The sequence below is a fragment of the Neomonachus schauinslandi genome, chromosome 12 (assembly GCF_002201575.2).
Source record: "Neomonachus schauinslandi chromosome 12, ASM220157v2, whole genome shotgun sequence".
Lineage (NCBI taxonomy): Eukaryota > Metazoa > Chordata > Mammalia > Carnivora > Phocidae > Neomonachus > Neomonachus schauinslandi.
In genome coordinates, this window is record NC_058414.1 from 95,991,213 (window position 1) to 96,004,463 (window position 13,251).

Below are 13,251 nucleotides of genomic sequence, written 5' to 3' on the forward strand. Positions count from 1 at the left end.
CAAGGTTAGAATAAAACACTAGGACATGCTTTTACTAGAGATTCTGGATTTAATGTGTTAGCTCATGCAGCTGACAGTAGCTCCATCAGCTACCTACTTGGTTTGACAGTAACATGGATTTAAAGGTAGCATATATTTAATGAGGTTGGTATGATAGACCTTCCCAGGCATGATGTGGAAAAAAGAGTCAAACAACTCCAGGAGACAAGAAGGTTGAAATGTATTTAATTATTTTTTTGCAAACTTCACACCAACCCGCAACTATATCTCAACAAGAGTCACACAGATCTGAGCACAAACAAATGAAATAAAATTCAGAAAAACAGTAGAAAAGATGAATAAAACTAAGAGCTGATTTTTAAATGATAAACAAAATTTACAAACTTTTAACTAGACTAATTAAGAAAATAAGAGGGAAGACTCAGTATATAAAATCAGAAATGAAAGAAGAGATCTTATAACTGATACCACAGAAATACATAGGCTCATAAGAGACTACTATGAATACACACCTAATAAATTTCATAATGTAGAGAAATGGATAAATTCCTAGAAACATACAACCTACCTAGATTGAATCTTGAAGAAATAAGAAGTCTGAACAAACCAAAACAAGTAAGAAGTTTGAATTAGTAATCAAAAACCTCCCAAAAAAGGAAAGTCCAGGACAAGATGGTGAATTCTACCAAACATTTAAAGAATTAATGCCAGTTCTTCTTAAGTTCTTCCAAAAAACTGAAGAGGGAGGAACACACCCAAACTCACATTACAAGGCTAGCATTACCCTGATAACAATGCCAAACAAAGAGACTATAAGGAAAGAAAACTACAGGCCCATATCCCTGAAAAATATATATGCAAAAATTCTCAAATATTAGCAAACCAAATTCAACAGCACATTAATTTGTTCTGTGTGCTGCAAGGGTCTAGAAGTTATGACACCCCACTAGCAGTGCACACACCTAGGGCTCCTGTGAGAACTGGCTGATTATAAGACTGTGCAGTAAATGTACAGGATGAGTCTGGAGTATCTTGTAGTGCCAACAGGTAAGAAGTTGCCCCAAAAATTTCAATGATGGGAGCATGGCAAAGGCACAAGCAGCCAACTGAGAGTTTCCAATGGCTAAAGTTAGAATAATTTGAGCAACAATTAATAAAGCAATGTTGGATTCTAATTCAAAGTATAAATACCCATGAGTTTATATCAGTAAAAATGATTGAATAAGGGGGAGAAGAGAGAAATATCCCGTGGAGATGAATTTCAAATTATATAGATAACTCCATACCATTCTCAAGGTGTACCATAACTCCCCACTCCTTATTTGTGGGCTGCACATAGTTACTTCCTTCCAAAGAGTAAAGTATGAAATGGAGATGGGGGATAGTAACTTTGTAGTGGAGAAACCTAACACTATCTGACTCAGTTAATCAAGGTCATTATTAACATTAATAAATCATATTGATTTGTGTACTGCTTCCATGAGTGACAAAATGGTGCTTTTCCTCTGTAATTTTTGTCCCAAATTCACATCACCAGTCTAATCATGAGAAAACAGAAAAATTTCAATAGCGGGGCATCTCTAATATACCCAACCAATACTCCGAGAAACTATCAAGGCCATCAAATGAAAAGAAATTCAGAGAAACTGTCACAGCCAAAAGGAACTTAAAAAGACATATAACACATGAATGGATAAAGAAGATGTGGTATATATATACAATGGAATATTATGCAGCCATCAAAAGGAATGAAATCTTGCCATTTGCAACGACGTGGATGGAACTGGAGGGTATTATGCTGAGCGAAATAAGTCAATCAGAGAAAGACATGTATCATATGACCTCACTGATAGGAGGAATTCTTAATCTCAGGAAACAAACTGAGGGTTGCTGGAGTGGTGGGGGGTTGGAGGCATGGGATGGCTGGGTGATAGACATTGGGGAGGGTACGTGCTATGGTGAGTGCTGTGAATTATGTAAGACTGTTGAATCACAGACCTGTACCTCTGAAACAAATAATACATTATATGTTAAAAAAAAGAAGATAGTAGGAAGGGAAGAATGAAGGGGGGGAAATCGGAGGGGGAGATGAACCATGAGAGACAGTGGACTCTGAGAAACAAATTGAGGGTTCTAGAGGGGAAGAGGGTGGGGGGATGGGTTAGCCTGGTGATGGGTACTAAAGAGGGCACGTTCTGCATGGAGTACTGGTGTTATACACAAACAATGAATCATGGAACACTACATCAAAAACTAATGATGTATTGTATGGTGATTAACATAACATAATAATAAAAAAGACATATAACTAAATGTAATGTGCTATCTTGAATGGGATCATGGAATAAAAAGGGGGCATCAATAAAAACTAAGGAAATCTGAATAGAGTATGGACTTTAGTTAATAATAATAAATACTAGTTCATTAATTGTAACAAATGAATTACACTAATTACTGTTAATAGGAGAAACTTGGATAAATATATAGGAATTGTCTTTATATCTGCATTATTTTTTTCTGTAAATATAAAACTGTTCAAAAATAGTCTATTAAAAATAAAAAGGGAAGCTAGGACCATTTGATGAAAGACCCTGCAGCATTGTCACAGTATAAAACAAAGATCATCCTCCAAATCTTCCTCCAAAAGGGCTTAAAACAATTTACTAGAATGACTGTATCCTGAGGAGAAAGAGATGCTGAGACTTTCAAAGATGATTAGACCCTGGCTCTGAATGGACACTAACTCCTGAGCACCAAAAATGCTACAGCAGCTCATTAGACAAAGTGTGTAGTTTTGGAGTCAGGTTACAGATGGCATCTTGGTTCAAGCTGAACTCATAGTGGGGTCAGGAAGTGACCCAACTTGTGGTTATGTCCTGAATGTATAGTTAAGATAGACATATTTCACAATTCTCAGAATTTCCATATTGGCTCTCTGACCCATGGAGAAATGGACAATGTAATAGGAATGCCTAAGTGGAATCTTCTGGAATTTTTTCACGCTAGCAATATCGTAAACCAGAAGCATATCTCATTCCTACAGCATTGCAGAAATTAGTGCCCACTATCAAGGGACCTTAGTAAATGTACAGTAATTTGGGTGAAATGGTCTATGGGTAATATGCATAACTTCTTAGAATTTCAAGATGCTTCTGTTCAATGGACAGCAAATATTATGGGAGATAGGGATATTGCTAAAAGTTCTAACGTGAAACTGTATGGGTTTAGAGATTCTATGCTGGAGGGGACAAATATAAATGTAAAGTAACAAAGTGGGAAAAGTGACTGGAGAGATATTTCAGAGAATAAGCAGGCTTTACCTGATGCATATTTTGAATGGATACTATGTGTGAAAAGATCATAATGTGTTTGTTCTTTAAAGGCATTACCTGCTAAGCCCGCCCTTCACCCAGTTTTCATTGGCTATGCTAATTGGAAACTTTTGCAATTGCATGAGCCCTCTTTCCTAGTAAATATTAAGCAGTCTTTTAGTCTATTCAAGCTGCTATAACAGAATACCACAAACTGGATGGCTTATAAAAACAGAAATTGATTTCTGACAATTCTGAAGGTTGGGAAGTCTCAGATCAAGACACCAGCACATTTAGTGTCTGCTGAGAGACTCCTTCCTGTTTCACAAAGAACACTTTTTATTATAACCTCATATGACAGAAGAAATAAGGTTATTCTCTGAGATCTCTTTATTAGGACACTAAAGCCCTTCCTAATAATCTTCCAAAGTGACATAACCACAACCCAAAATCTCCACCTCCAAATGTCCTCAGATTGGGGATTAGGTTTCAACATATGAAGGGGGGTGTGTGCTAAAACATTTGGTCTACAGCAAACAGAATTCCATGTGAGCCTTCAGAAGTTTCATAGGTACTACCAAATGACATGATATTCATTGGTCAGAGACAAAGGACCTTATTACTCATATTTGTATTGTTTCCCCCTTGTGATGCAGAGCAGCCCAGATGAATGCTGTATGTGTAGTGGGTTTTCATAATAGCTGAGCAAGTCCAAGCTTAGGAAACTCCAGTTTTTTTATAATAGGCTGCAAGAAAACCTGTTCAACCTTTGTGTTGGAAGAAGACATTATCTAAGAATATTTGATTGACAATTTACTCAAAAGGAACTTAAAAGTAGAAATGCCTGTGTACCTTGAGTTAGAAAAATTTGTCGTCAATACTGAAAACATTGTGATATATACATACAGTGGACTATTCAACAATAAAAAGTAACAAAATACTGATATATGCAATAACATGAATGATTCTCATAGAATTTATGCTGGGTTAAAGTATTTGAACATAAAATGTACATACTGTTCAGGGATATGTGGTTACAGGGATAAGCAAATGGGGTTTATTTCAGTATGCAATTCCTTTTCCTCTTCTATAATTTATGGAGTTAGATGAGAGAGAAATTGATCATAGTGGGGAGAGCAAGAATGGGATTACAGCTGAAAAACACAGGCAGGTGATTTAAAAATGTGGATATATAAATAAATAATTAATATACTTTTCATGTTTAACCTCACAAACTCAGAAGCCAAATAAAGCCAAGTGTAACCTGTACCTTTCCCTTGCCATATTACTGATATTGCTTAACACTGAAGGTTAACTGGTATAACATTTCTAAAAAAATATTAATATAAATCAAAGTTCTTAACTGTATTCAAATTTTGAGCAATTTTGCTTCTGAAAATCTATTCTATCATTTTGCTGTATTTGTGAATAAAGATTTATGCACAAAACTGATCACTTATTTATATGGTGAAAAATAAAACATAAGTTTTCCAAAAAAGAAGGAAATACTAAATAAATTGCTGTGTAATCAATAGAATAATGTGCACCAGTTGAATAACTTTTATTAACCATTTTAGTAGCATATTGAAGTGTTTGTGGTATGGCAGTAAGTGGGGAAAAACATAAAAATGATACTGAATTACATATTTAACTTCATATATTTTCCAAACAATTTTGCCATAAATGAATTTTTAATAATAAAATTTGAGGCATGAGCTTAACTGGATGAAAAAATATATGTTCACAGAAGACTGTATAAAAATATATGGAGACCTCTACTTGAAATTGCCATGTTTACTTTTTTAAAATTTTTATGTATTTTAGTTTTTTATAAAAGGTAGCCTCCAAACGTTATAAATGAATTATAACATATTATTCCACCTTAAAATCATAATTAGTAGTACTTAAAGAAAAATATTTTAAAGTCAGCAAATAAGGAATTTTTGCATTATTAAGGACTTTTTAATGCAAAAACTAATTATATCAGGATACATAACATTTAACAAAAATAGCTCTAAGAAATTAAATAATTAACTATAATCAAATGATATATAATAATAACAATAGTACTAACTCTCATTTGTATCCAGTATTTCTACTTGCACCTATTTTCTCTGAGCCTTGTTAAAAACTGTAAAGGGCATGAGACTTTTACCTGACACATAAGCTAAAAAGTAAGCCTTTAGTGGTTTCATAGATGCTGGCAAATGACATGATAGTCATGAGTCAGAGACAAAGACTTTATTACTCACATTTGCATTGCTTCCCCTTGGGTTATGGAGCAGCACAAGTGGATGCTGCATGTGTAGTGGGTTTTCATCATAGGTAAAGAACCACAAGCTTAGGAAATCCAGCTTTTTATAATGGGCTATAAGAAAACCTGCTCAATATTTGCCTTGGAAAGAGATATTGTCTTTATTATACAGATCAGTACACAAACCTGCCCTCTACTCCAAAGAAGAATGCTATCTCTATCTTCCAAGATTGTGCCGTACAAACATCTTTGGAAAGATAATCCAGAAGAAAAAAATCCAGCGCCTCTGTTCCTAAGATTCAGAAATGTGAAGCCCATTAACTGTCTTTCAACAAACCTCACTTTCCTTAGCTACAATGTTGCTTTAAAATTTTGTGATGGAGGGAAGATGGTGAACTAGGAGGATCCTAGGCTTACCTCATCCCACAGATACACCTAGAAAGCACTCACATCAACATAAATAGCCCAGAAAATGACCCAAAGACTGGCAGAACAGACTTTCCACACCTAAATGTAAAGAAGAGGCCAAACCAAAGAGGGTAGAAAGGGTGGAAACATGATGAGGAGCCAAACTGACTCCTGGGACTGTCCTCAGGAGGGAGCCTGAGGCAGGCTCAGACTGGTGAAAGGAGCAGACTGCATCTCAGGCACCCCAGGCATGGGGGGCCTGCACTGGGAAGGCAAATCCCCATAATATTTGGCTTTGAAAATCACAGGGGCTTAAATTCATGAGTTTTTACAATCATTGGGTCTTAAAACCTGGAGCTTTAAAAAATCAGGAGGTTCAGCACTGGGAGAGCCAGAAGGCAAGAGGGAACTGAGTGTCTGCCATTAAAGAGACAGAATAACAAACAGGCCCTACTAAGTTACAGCATAGAAGTGGCAGTTGAAAAATGCCTAGGGTGTACAGGAAGATTTTTTACTAATCTTAGAGCATTTGCGGGGTGGGGGGCAGGGCTTTTTAGGAGACTTTTCCAAGGACAAAAGACCTGGCAGCACCATTTTCCTCCTCTGCCCCCCAGCCTAGATACAAAGACCACCTGCTGGACCAAGCATAGCCTCAACACTCTCCATCTAGCTTGCTACAGTACACTGCCTGTGCTCTTCTACCAACAGGCTCCCTCCAATCTGCCCTCAGCAGGAGTTTTCCAAAGCAGCTGTAGGTGCCCACCCATAGCAGAGGGGCCCAACCTTGCTAACACCACATGCCTTACCTCTGTCTCCTGTGGACCTGTGTCCTCCAACACTCCCTTGGCAGGAACCCATGAGAAACAGTGCCACAAGCATGGCAGTGTGCAAGCAGCCCCAGAGGAGCCAGCAGCATCATAAAGTGACTCCTCAGCCAGGAAGAAAGGAAGAAAACCACACACACATCAGTTCAACTGCAGCTCCAGCAGTAGGTTGGGGAAGACATATGGTCTGAAGGCAGGCTCTACCCACCAATGAAAGCTTCTGAGGAGACAACACAGGGTAAGTGTCTTGCAGTTCAATGATACTGCATCTCTGGCAAATGACTGGTCTCACTCAACTCAAGTCATAGTTGGTCCCAGATGGCTAATTAACAATATAGACCAAACCCTGACCACAATAGGCAAAGAGAGTTATCACAGATGACTGAACAAAAAGCAAACATGGCTCAGCCACATAAGTAGGGTGCAGGCAACACACATAGGAAATACCCCTGAAGTGCCAGGTTCTGGTGAACTGGGGACATTGTACTGCAGGGTACAATAGGACCACTTCTTCATAAGGCCATTTCTTTCGGGATGCCTGGGTGGCTCAGTCGTTAAGCGTCTGCCTTCGGCTCAGGTCATGATCCCAGGGTCCTGGGATTGAGCCCCTCATTGAGCTCCCTGCTCAGCGGGAGACCTGCTTCTCCCTCTCCCCTCCCCCTGCTTGTGTTCCTTCTCTCGTTTTGTCTCTCTCTGTCAAATAAATAAATAAAATCTTTAAAAAAAAAAAAGGCCACTTCTTTCAAAAGCAGGAGACAGCTGACTTTCCTAACACATAGAAACAAACACAAAGATTAAGATAAAATGAGAATATGGAGGAATATGTCCCAAATAAAAGAATAGGACAAAATCACAGCAAGAGACATAAATGAAACAGAGATAAGTAATATTCCTGATAGAGAATTTGAAGTAATGGTCATAAAGATACTCACTGGTCTTGATAAGAGTGGAAGACCTCAGTGAGAACCTTAACCAAGAGACAAGATATCAAAAATCACCAACCAGAGATGAAGGATCAATAACTGAAATTAAAAATATACTAGATGGAATAAATAGTGAACTAGAGGAAGCAAAAAAAAAAGAAGAAAAAATCAGCAGTGTGGAGGACGAAGTAATGGAAAGCAATCAAACTGAACAGAAGAGGGAAAACATAATAAGAAATGAAAATAGACTTAGGGAACTCAGCAACACCATTAAGCATGATATTCGCATTCTATGGATCCCAGAAGAAGAGAGAGAGAGAGTGGAACAGAAAATTTATTTAAAGAGATAATAGCTGAGACCTTCCCAAGTCCGGGGAAGGAAACAGGGATCCAGATCCAGGAGTCACAGAGAGACCCCAACAAAATCAACCCAAGGAAGTCCACACCAGGATACATAATAATTAAAATGACAAAAAGTGGTGATAAAGAGAGAATTTTAGAAGTGGCAAGAGAAAAGAAAACAGTTACATACAAGGCAAACCCCATAAAGCTATCAGTGGATTTTTCAGCAGAAACAGTGCAGGGCAGAAAGGAGTGGCATAATATATTCAAAATGCTGAAAGAAAAAAAAACCCTACAACCAATAATACTCTATCCAGCAAGGAGAGATAAACAGAACAGGAGAGATAAAGAGTTTCCCAGAGAAAAAAAAAGTGAAAGGAATACATCACCACCAATCCAGCCTTACAAGAAATATTAAAGGGGACTCTTTGCATGGAAAATGAAAACCATAAATAGGAGTAAATGTACAATTCACAAAAGCAGTAAAATTAGGTATATCTATAAAAATCAGTCAAGGGTTTCACAAAATAAAAGGATGTAAAAATATGACACCATATATCTAAAATTAGGCAGAAAGAGTAAAAATGTAGTGCTTGGAGAATGGGTTCAAACTTAAGCAATCATCAACTTAATATAGACTGCATATACATAAGATGTTATATATAAAACTAAGGGTAACCACAAATCAAAAACCAGTAATAAATATGTGAAAAATAAAGAGAAAGGAATTCAAGTATATTACTTAAGTAAGCCAGAAAACTGTGAGAAGACAGCAAGAGAATAAAGGAACAGAGAATTATGAAAACAACCATGAAACAAGTAACACAATGGCACAAAGTACACTTTGAATATAAATGGACTAAATGCTCCAATCAAAAAAATATAGGGTGACAGAACAGATAAAAAAAGCAAAACCCACCTATATGCTGCCTACAGGAGACTTTTTTCAGACCTAAAGACACATGCAGAGTGAAAGTGAAGGGATGGAAAAGCATTTATCATGCAAATGGAAGTGAAAAGAAAGCTGCGTAGCAATACTTATATGAGACTAAATAGACTTTAAAACAAAGTCTATAACAAGAGGCAAAGAAGGACACTATACGATAACAAAGGAGAGAACCTAACAAGAAAATACAATAGTTGTAAATATTTATGAACCCAACATGGGAGCACCAAATACATAATGCAGCTAATAACAAACATAAAGGAAGTAATTGATAGTAATAAAATAATAATAGGGGAATTAAACACCCCATTTACATCAATGGATAGATCATCCAAACAGAAAATCAACACAGAAACAATGGCTAACACATTTGTATGACAACTGGACCAAATGGTTCTAACCGATATATTCAGAATTTTTCATCCTAAAACATCAAAATACACACATGAGGCCACAAAACATGTCTCAACAATTTCAAAAAACAAAGTCATACCATGCATTTTTTTTCTGATCACAATGCCAAGAAACTAGCAATCGATAAGAAAAAAGCCTGAAAAGAACACAAATACATGGAAGCTAAATAACGTGCTACTAAACAATAAATGGGTCGACCACGAAATCAAAGAAGAAATAAAAAAAAAATGCATGGGGGCAAGTGTAAATGAAAACACAACTGTCAAAAATCTCTAGGATGTAGCAAAAGCTGTTCTAAGAGGGAAGTTTATAGCATTACAGACCTGCCCCAAGAAGAAAGAAAAATCTCAAACAACTTAAACCTATACCTTAAGGAACTAGAAAAAGAACAAAACTCAAAACCTGTAGAAGGAAATATAATAAAGATCAGAGCAGGAATAAATGAAATAGAAACTAAAAAATGGAAAATACAGAACAAATCAATGAAACCTGGAGATGGTTCTTTGAAAAGATCAATAAAATTGATAAATATTTGCCAGAGTCATTAAAAAAAAGAGAGGGAGTACTTAAAATCAGAAATGAAAGAGAAGTAACAACTGATATCACAGAAATGCAAAGAATTATAAGAGAATATTATGAGAAGGTGTATGCCAGCCCATTAGACAACCTAGAAGAAATGGATAAATTCCCAGAAAAGTGTAACCTCCTAAAACTGAATCAGGAGAAAATACAAAATTTCAAGAAACAGAATACCAACAATGAAATTGAATCATTAATCAAACAACTCCCAAAATAAAAGTCCAGGACCAGATAGATACTTAGGTGAATTCTACAAAGCACTTAAGAATTAATGCCTATTCTTCTGAAACTATTCCAAAAAACAGAAGAGGAGAGATTGCTTCTGAATTCATTCTCTGAAGCCAGCATTACCTTGATACCAAAACCAGATAAAGACAGACAGACAGACAGACAGACAGACAGACAGAAAGAAAGAAAGAAAGAAAGAAAGAAAGAAAGAAAGAAAGGAAGGAAGAAAAAGAAAAGAGAAGAGAAGAGAGAGAAAGAAAGAGAAAAAGAAAGAAGCAAAGAAACAAAGAAAGAAAAACTATAGGCCAGAATCTCTCATGGTCATCAACACAAAAATCCTTAACAAAATACTAGCAAACTGAATCTAACAATTTATTATAAAATCATTCACCATGATCAAGAGGGATTTATTCCTGGGATGCAAGGGTGATTCAATACTCACAAATTAACCAATGTGACACATCACATCAGCAAGAGAAAAGATAAAAATCATAAGATCAATTCAAAAGATGCAGAAAGAGCATCTGATGAAGTACAACATCCATTCATGACAAAAACCCTCAACCAAATAGGTTTAGAGGGAACACACCTCAATGTAATAAAGGCCATATATGAAAAACCCACAACTAACATCATACTCAATGGTGAAAAAGTCAGAGCTCTTCCTCTAAGGTCAGAGACAAGACAAGGATTTCCACTCTCACCACTTTTTTTTTTTTTCAACATAGTCCTGGAAGTCCTGGTCACAGCAATCAGACAAGAAATAAATGACATCCACATTGGTAAGGCAGACGTAAAACTTGCAACTGTATACTATATATAGAAAACCTTAATGACTCCACCAAAAAACTACTAGAACTGATAAATGAATTCGGTAAGGTCACAGGTTACAAAATCAATATACAGAAATCTGCTGTGTTTTTATACACTAATAATGAAGTAGCAGGAAGGGAAGTTAGGAAAACAATCTCATTTACAATTACACCAAAAGGAATAAAATGCCTAGCAATAAACTTAACTAAGGAGGTGAAAGATCTGTACACTGAAAACTATAAAGCACTGATAAATGAAATCGAAGATGAGACAAATGGAAAAATATTCCCTGCCCATGGATTGGGAGAACAAATACTGTTAAAATGTGCATACTATTCAAAGTTATCTACACATTTAATGCAATCCCTATCAAAATACCAACAGCATTTTTCACAGAACTAGAAAAAACAATGCCAAAATGTCTATGGAACTACAAAAGACCCTAAAGAACCAAGGCAATCTTGAACAAGAGCTAAACTGGAGCTATCACAATCCCAGATTTCAAGTTAAATTACAAAGCTGTAGTAATCAAAACAGTATGGTACTGGCACAAAAATAGGCACATAGATCAACAGATCAGAATAGAGAGCCCAGAAATAAATCCATGATTATATGGTCAATTAATATTTGACAAAGGAAGGAAGAATGCAGTGGGAAAAAAGACAATCTGTTCAATAAATGTTGTTGGGAAACCTAGACAGCTACATGCAAAAGAATGAAACTGGACTACTTTCTTACACCATACACAAAAATAAACCCAAAATGGAATAAGGACCTAAATGTGAGACCTGAAACCATGAAAATTCTAAAAGAGAGCATAGGCAGTAATTCCTCTGACACTGGGCATAGCAACATTTTTCTAGATATGTCTCCTGAGGCAAGGGCAACAAAAGCAAACTATTGGGTTTACATTAAAATAAAAACCTTCTCCACAGCAAAATAAATAATCAACAAAGCAAAAGACAACACAGTGAACAGAAGAAGATATTTGCAAATGGCATATCCATAAGAGGTTAATATCCAACATATATAAAGTACACAATTCAACAGACAAAAAAGAAATAATCCAATTAAAAATGGGCAAAAGACATGAACAGACATTTCTCCAAAGAAGACAACCAAATGGCTGACACATGAAATCAGGGAAATGCAAATCAAAACCACAATGAGATATCACTTCACACCTGTCAGAATGGCTAAAATCAAAAACACAAGCACAATAAGTATTGGCTAGGATGTGGAGAAAAAGGAACCCCAGTGTACTGTTGGTAGAAATAGAAGCTGGCATAGCCACTTTGGAAAAGAGTATAGAGGTGCCTCATAAAGTTATATATAGAATTACCATATGCTCCTGTAATTACACTACTGGGTATTTACCCAAAGAATATGAAAACACTAATTCAAATGATATATGAACTCCTACATTTATTGCAGATTATAATAGCCAAATTATGGAAAGAGCCCAAGTGTCCATCAATAGATGAATGGGTAAAGAAGAAGTGGTGTACATATACTCACACACACCCACATACACACATAATGGGATATTACTCAGTCATAAAAGAGAATGAAACATTGCCATTTGCAACAACATGGATGCATCTAGAGGGTATAATGCTAAGTGAAATGAGTCAGAGAAAGACAAATACTATATGATTTCACTCATATGTAGAATTTAAGAAACAAAACAATCAAACAAAGAAAAAAAAGAGACCAACCAAAAAACAGACTCTTAAATATAGAGAACATACTGGAGTTTACCAGGGGGGGGAGGTGAGGAGGGATGGGTAAAATAGGTGAAGGGGATTAAGAGTATACTTATGGTGATAATGAGTAATGTATAGTATTGTTGAATCATTTTATTATAAACCTGAAACTAATACAATACTGCATGCTAATTATATTGGAATTGCAATTTAAAAATAAAAGAGACAGTTTCCAAACTTAGAAAAATAAAATTTTGTGACATTATCCATTGTTTGAATCAAGTAAGACAATGAGTCTCAAAATGTCACAGTGGCATATAAAAGAAATTCAACTTTTAGACTTACGTTTGATTTTTTTAAGGATCAGTAACCTTATCTAAGTAGTAGGCTCTCCCAGCCAATAACAATGTGAATTTTAACAATATCTAGGTGGTTTTATGATAGGTCTCAGAAGATTGGCTTCATAATATTTACCACTGTGGTAGCTAACACTTGGTGAACTG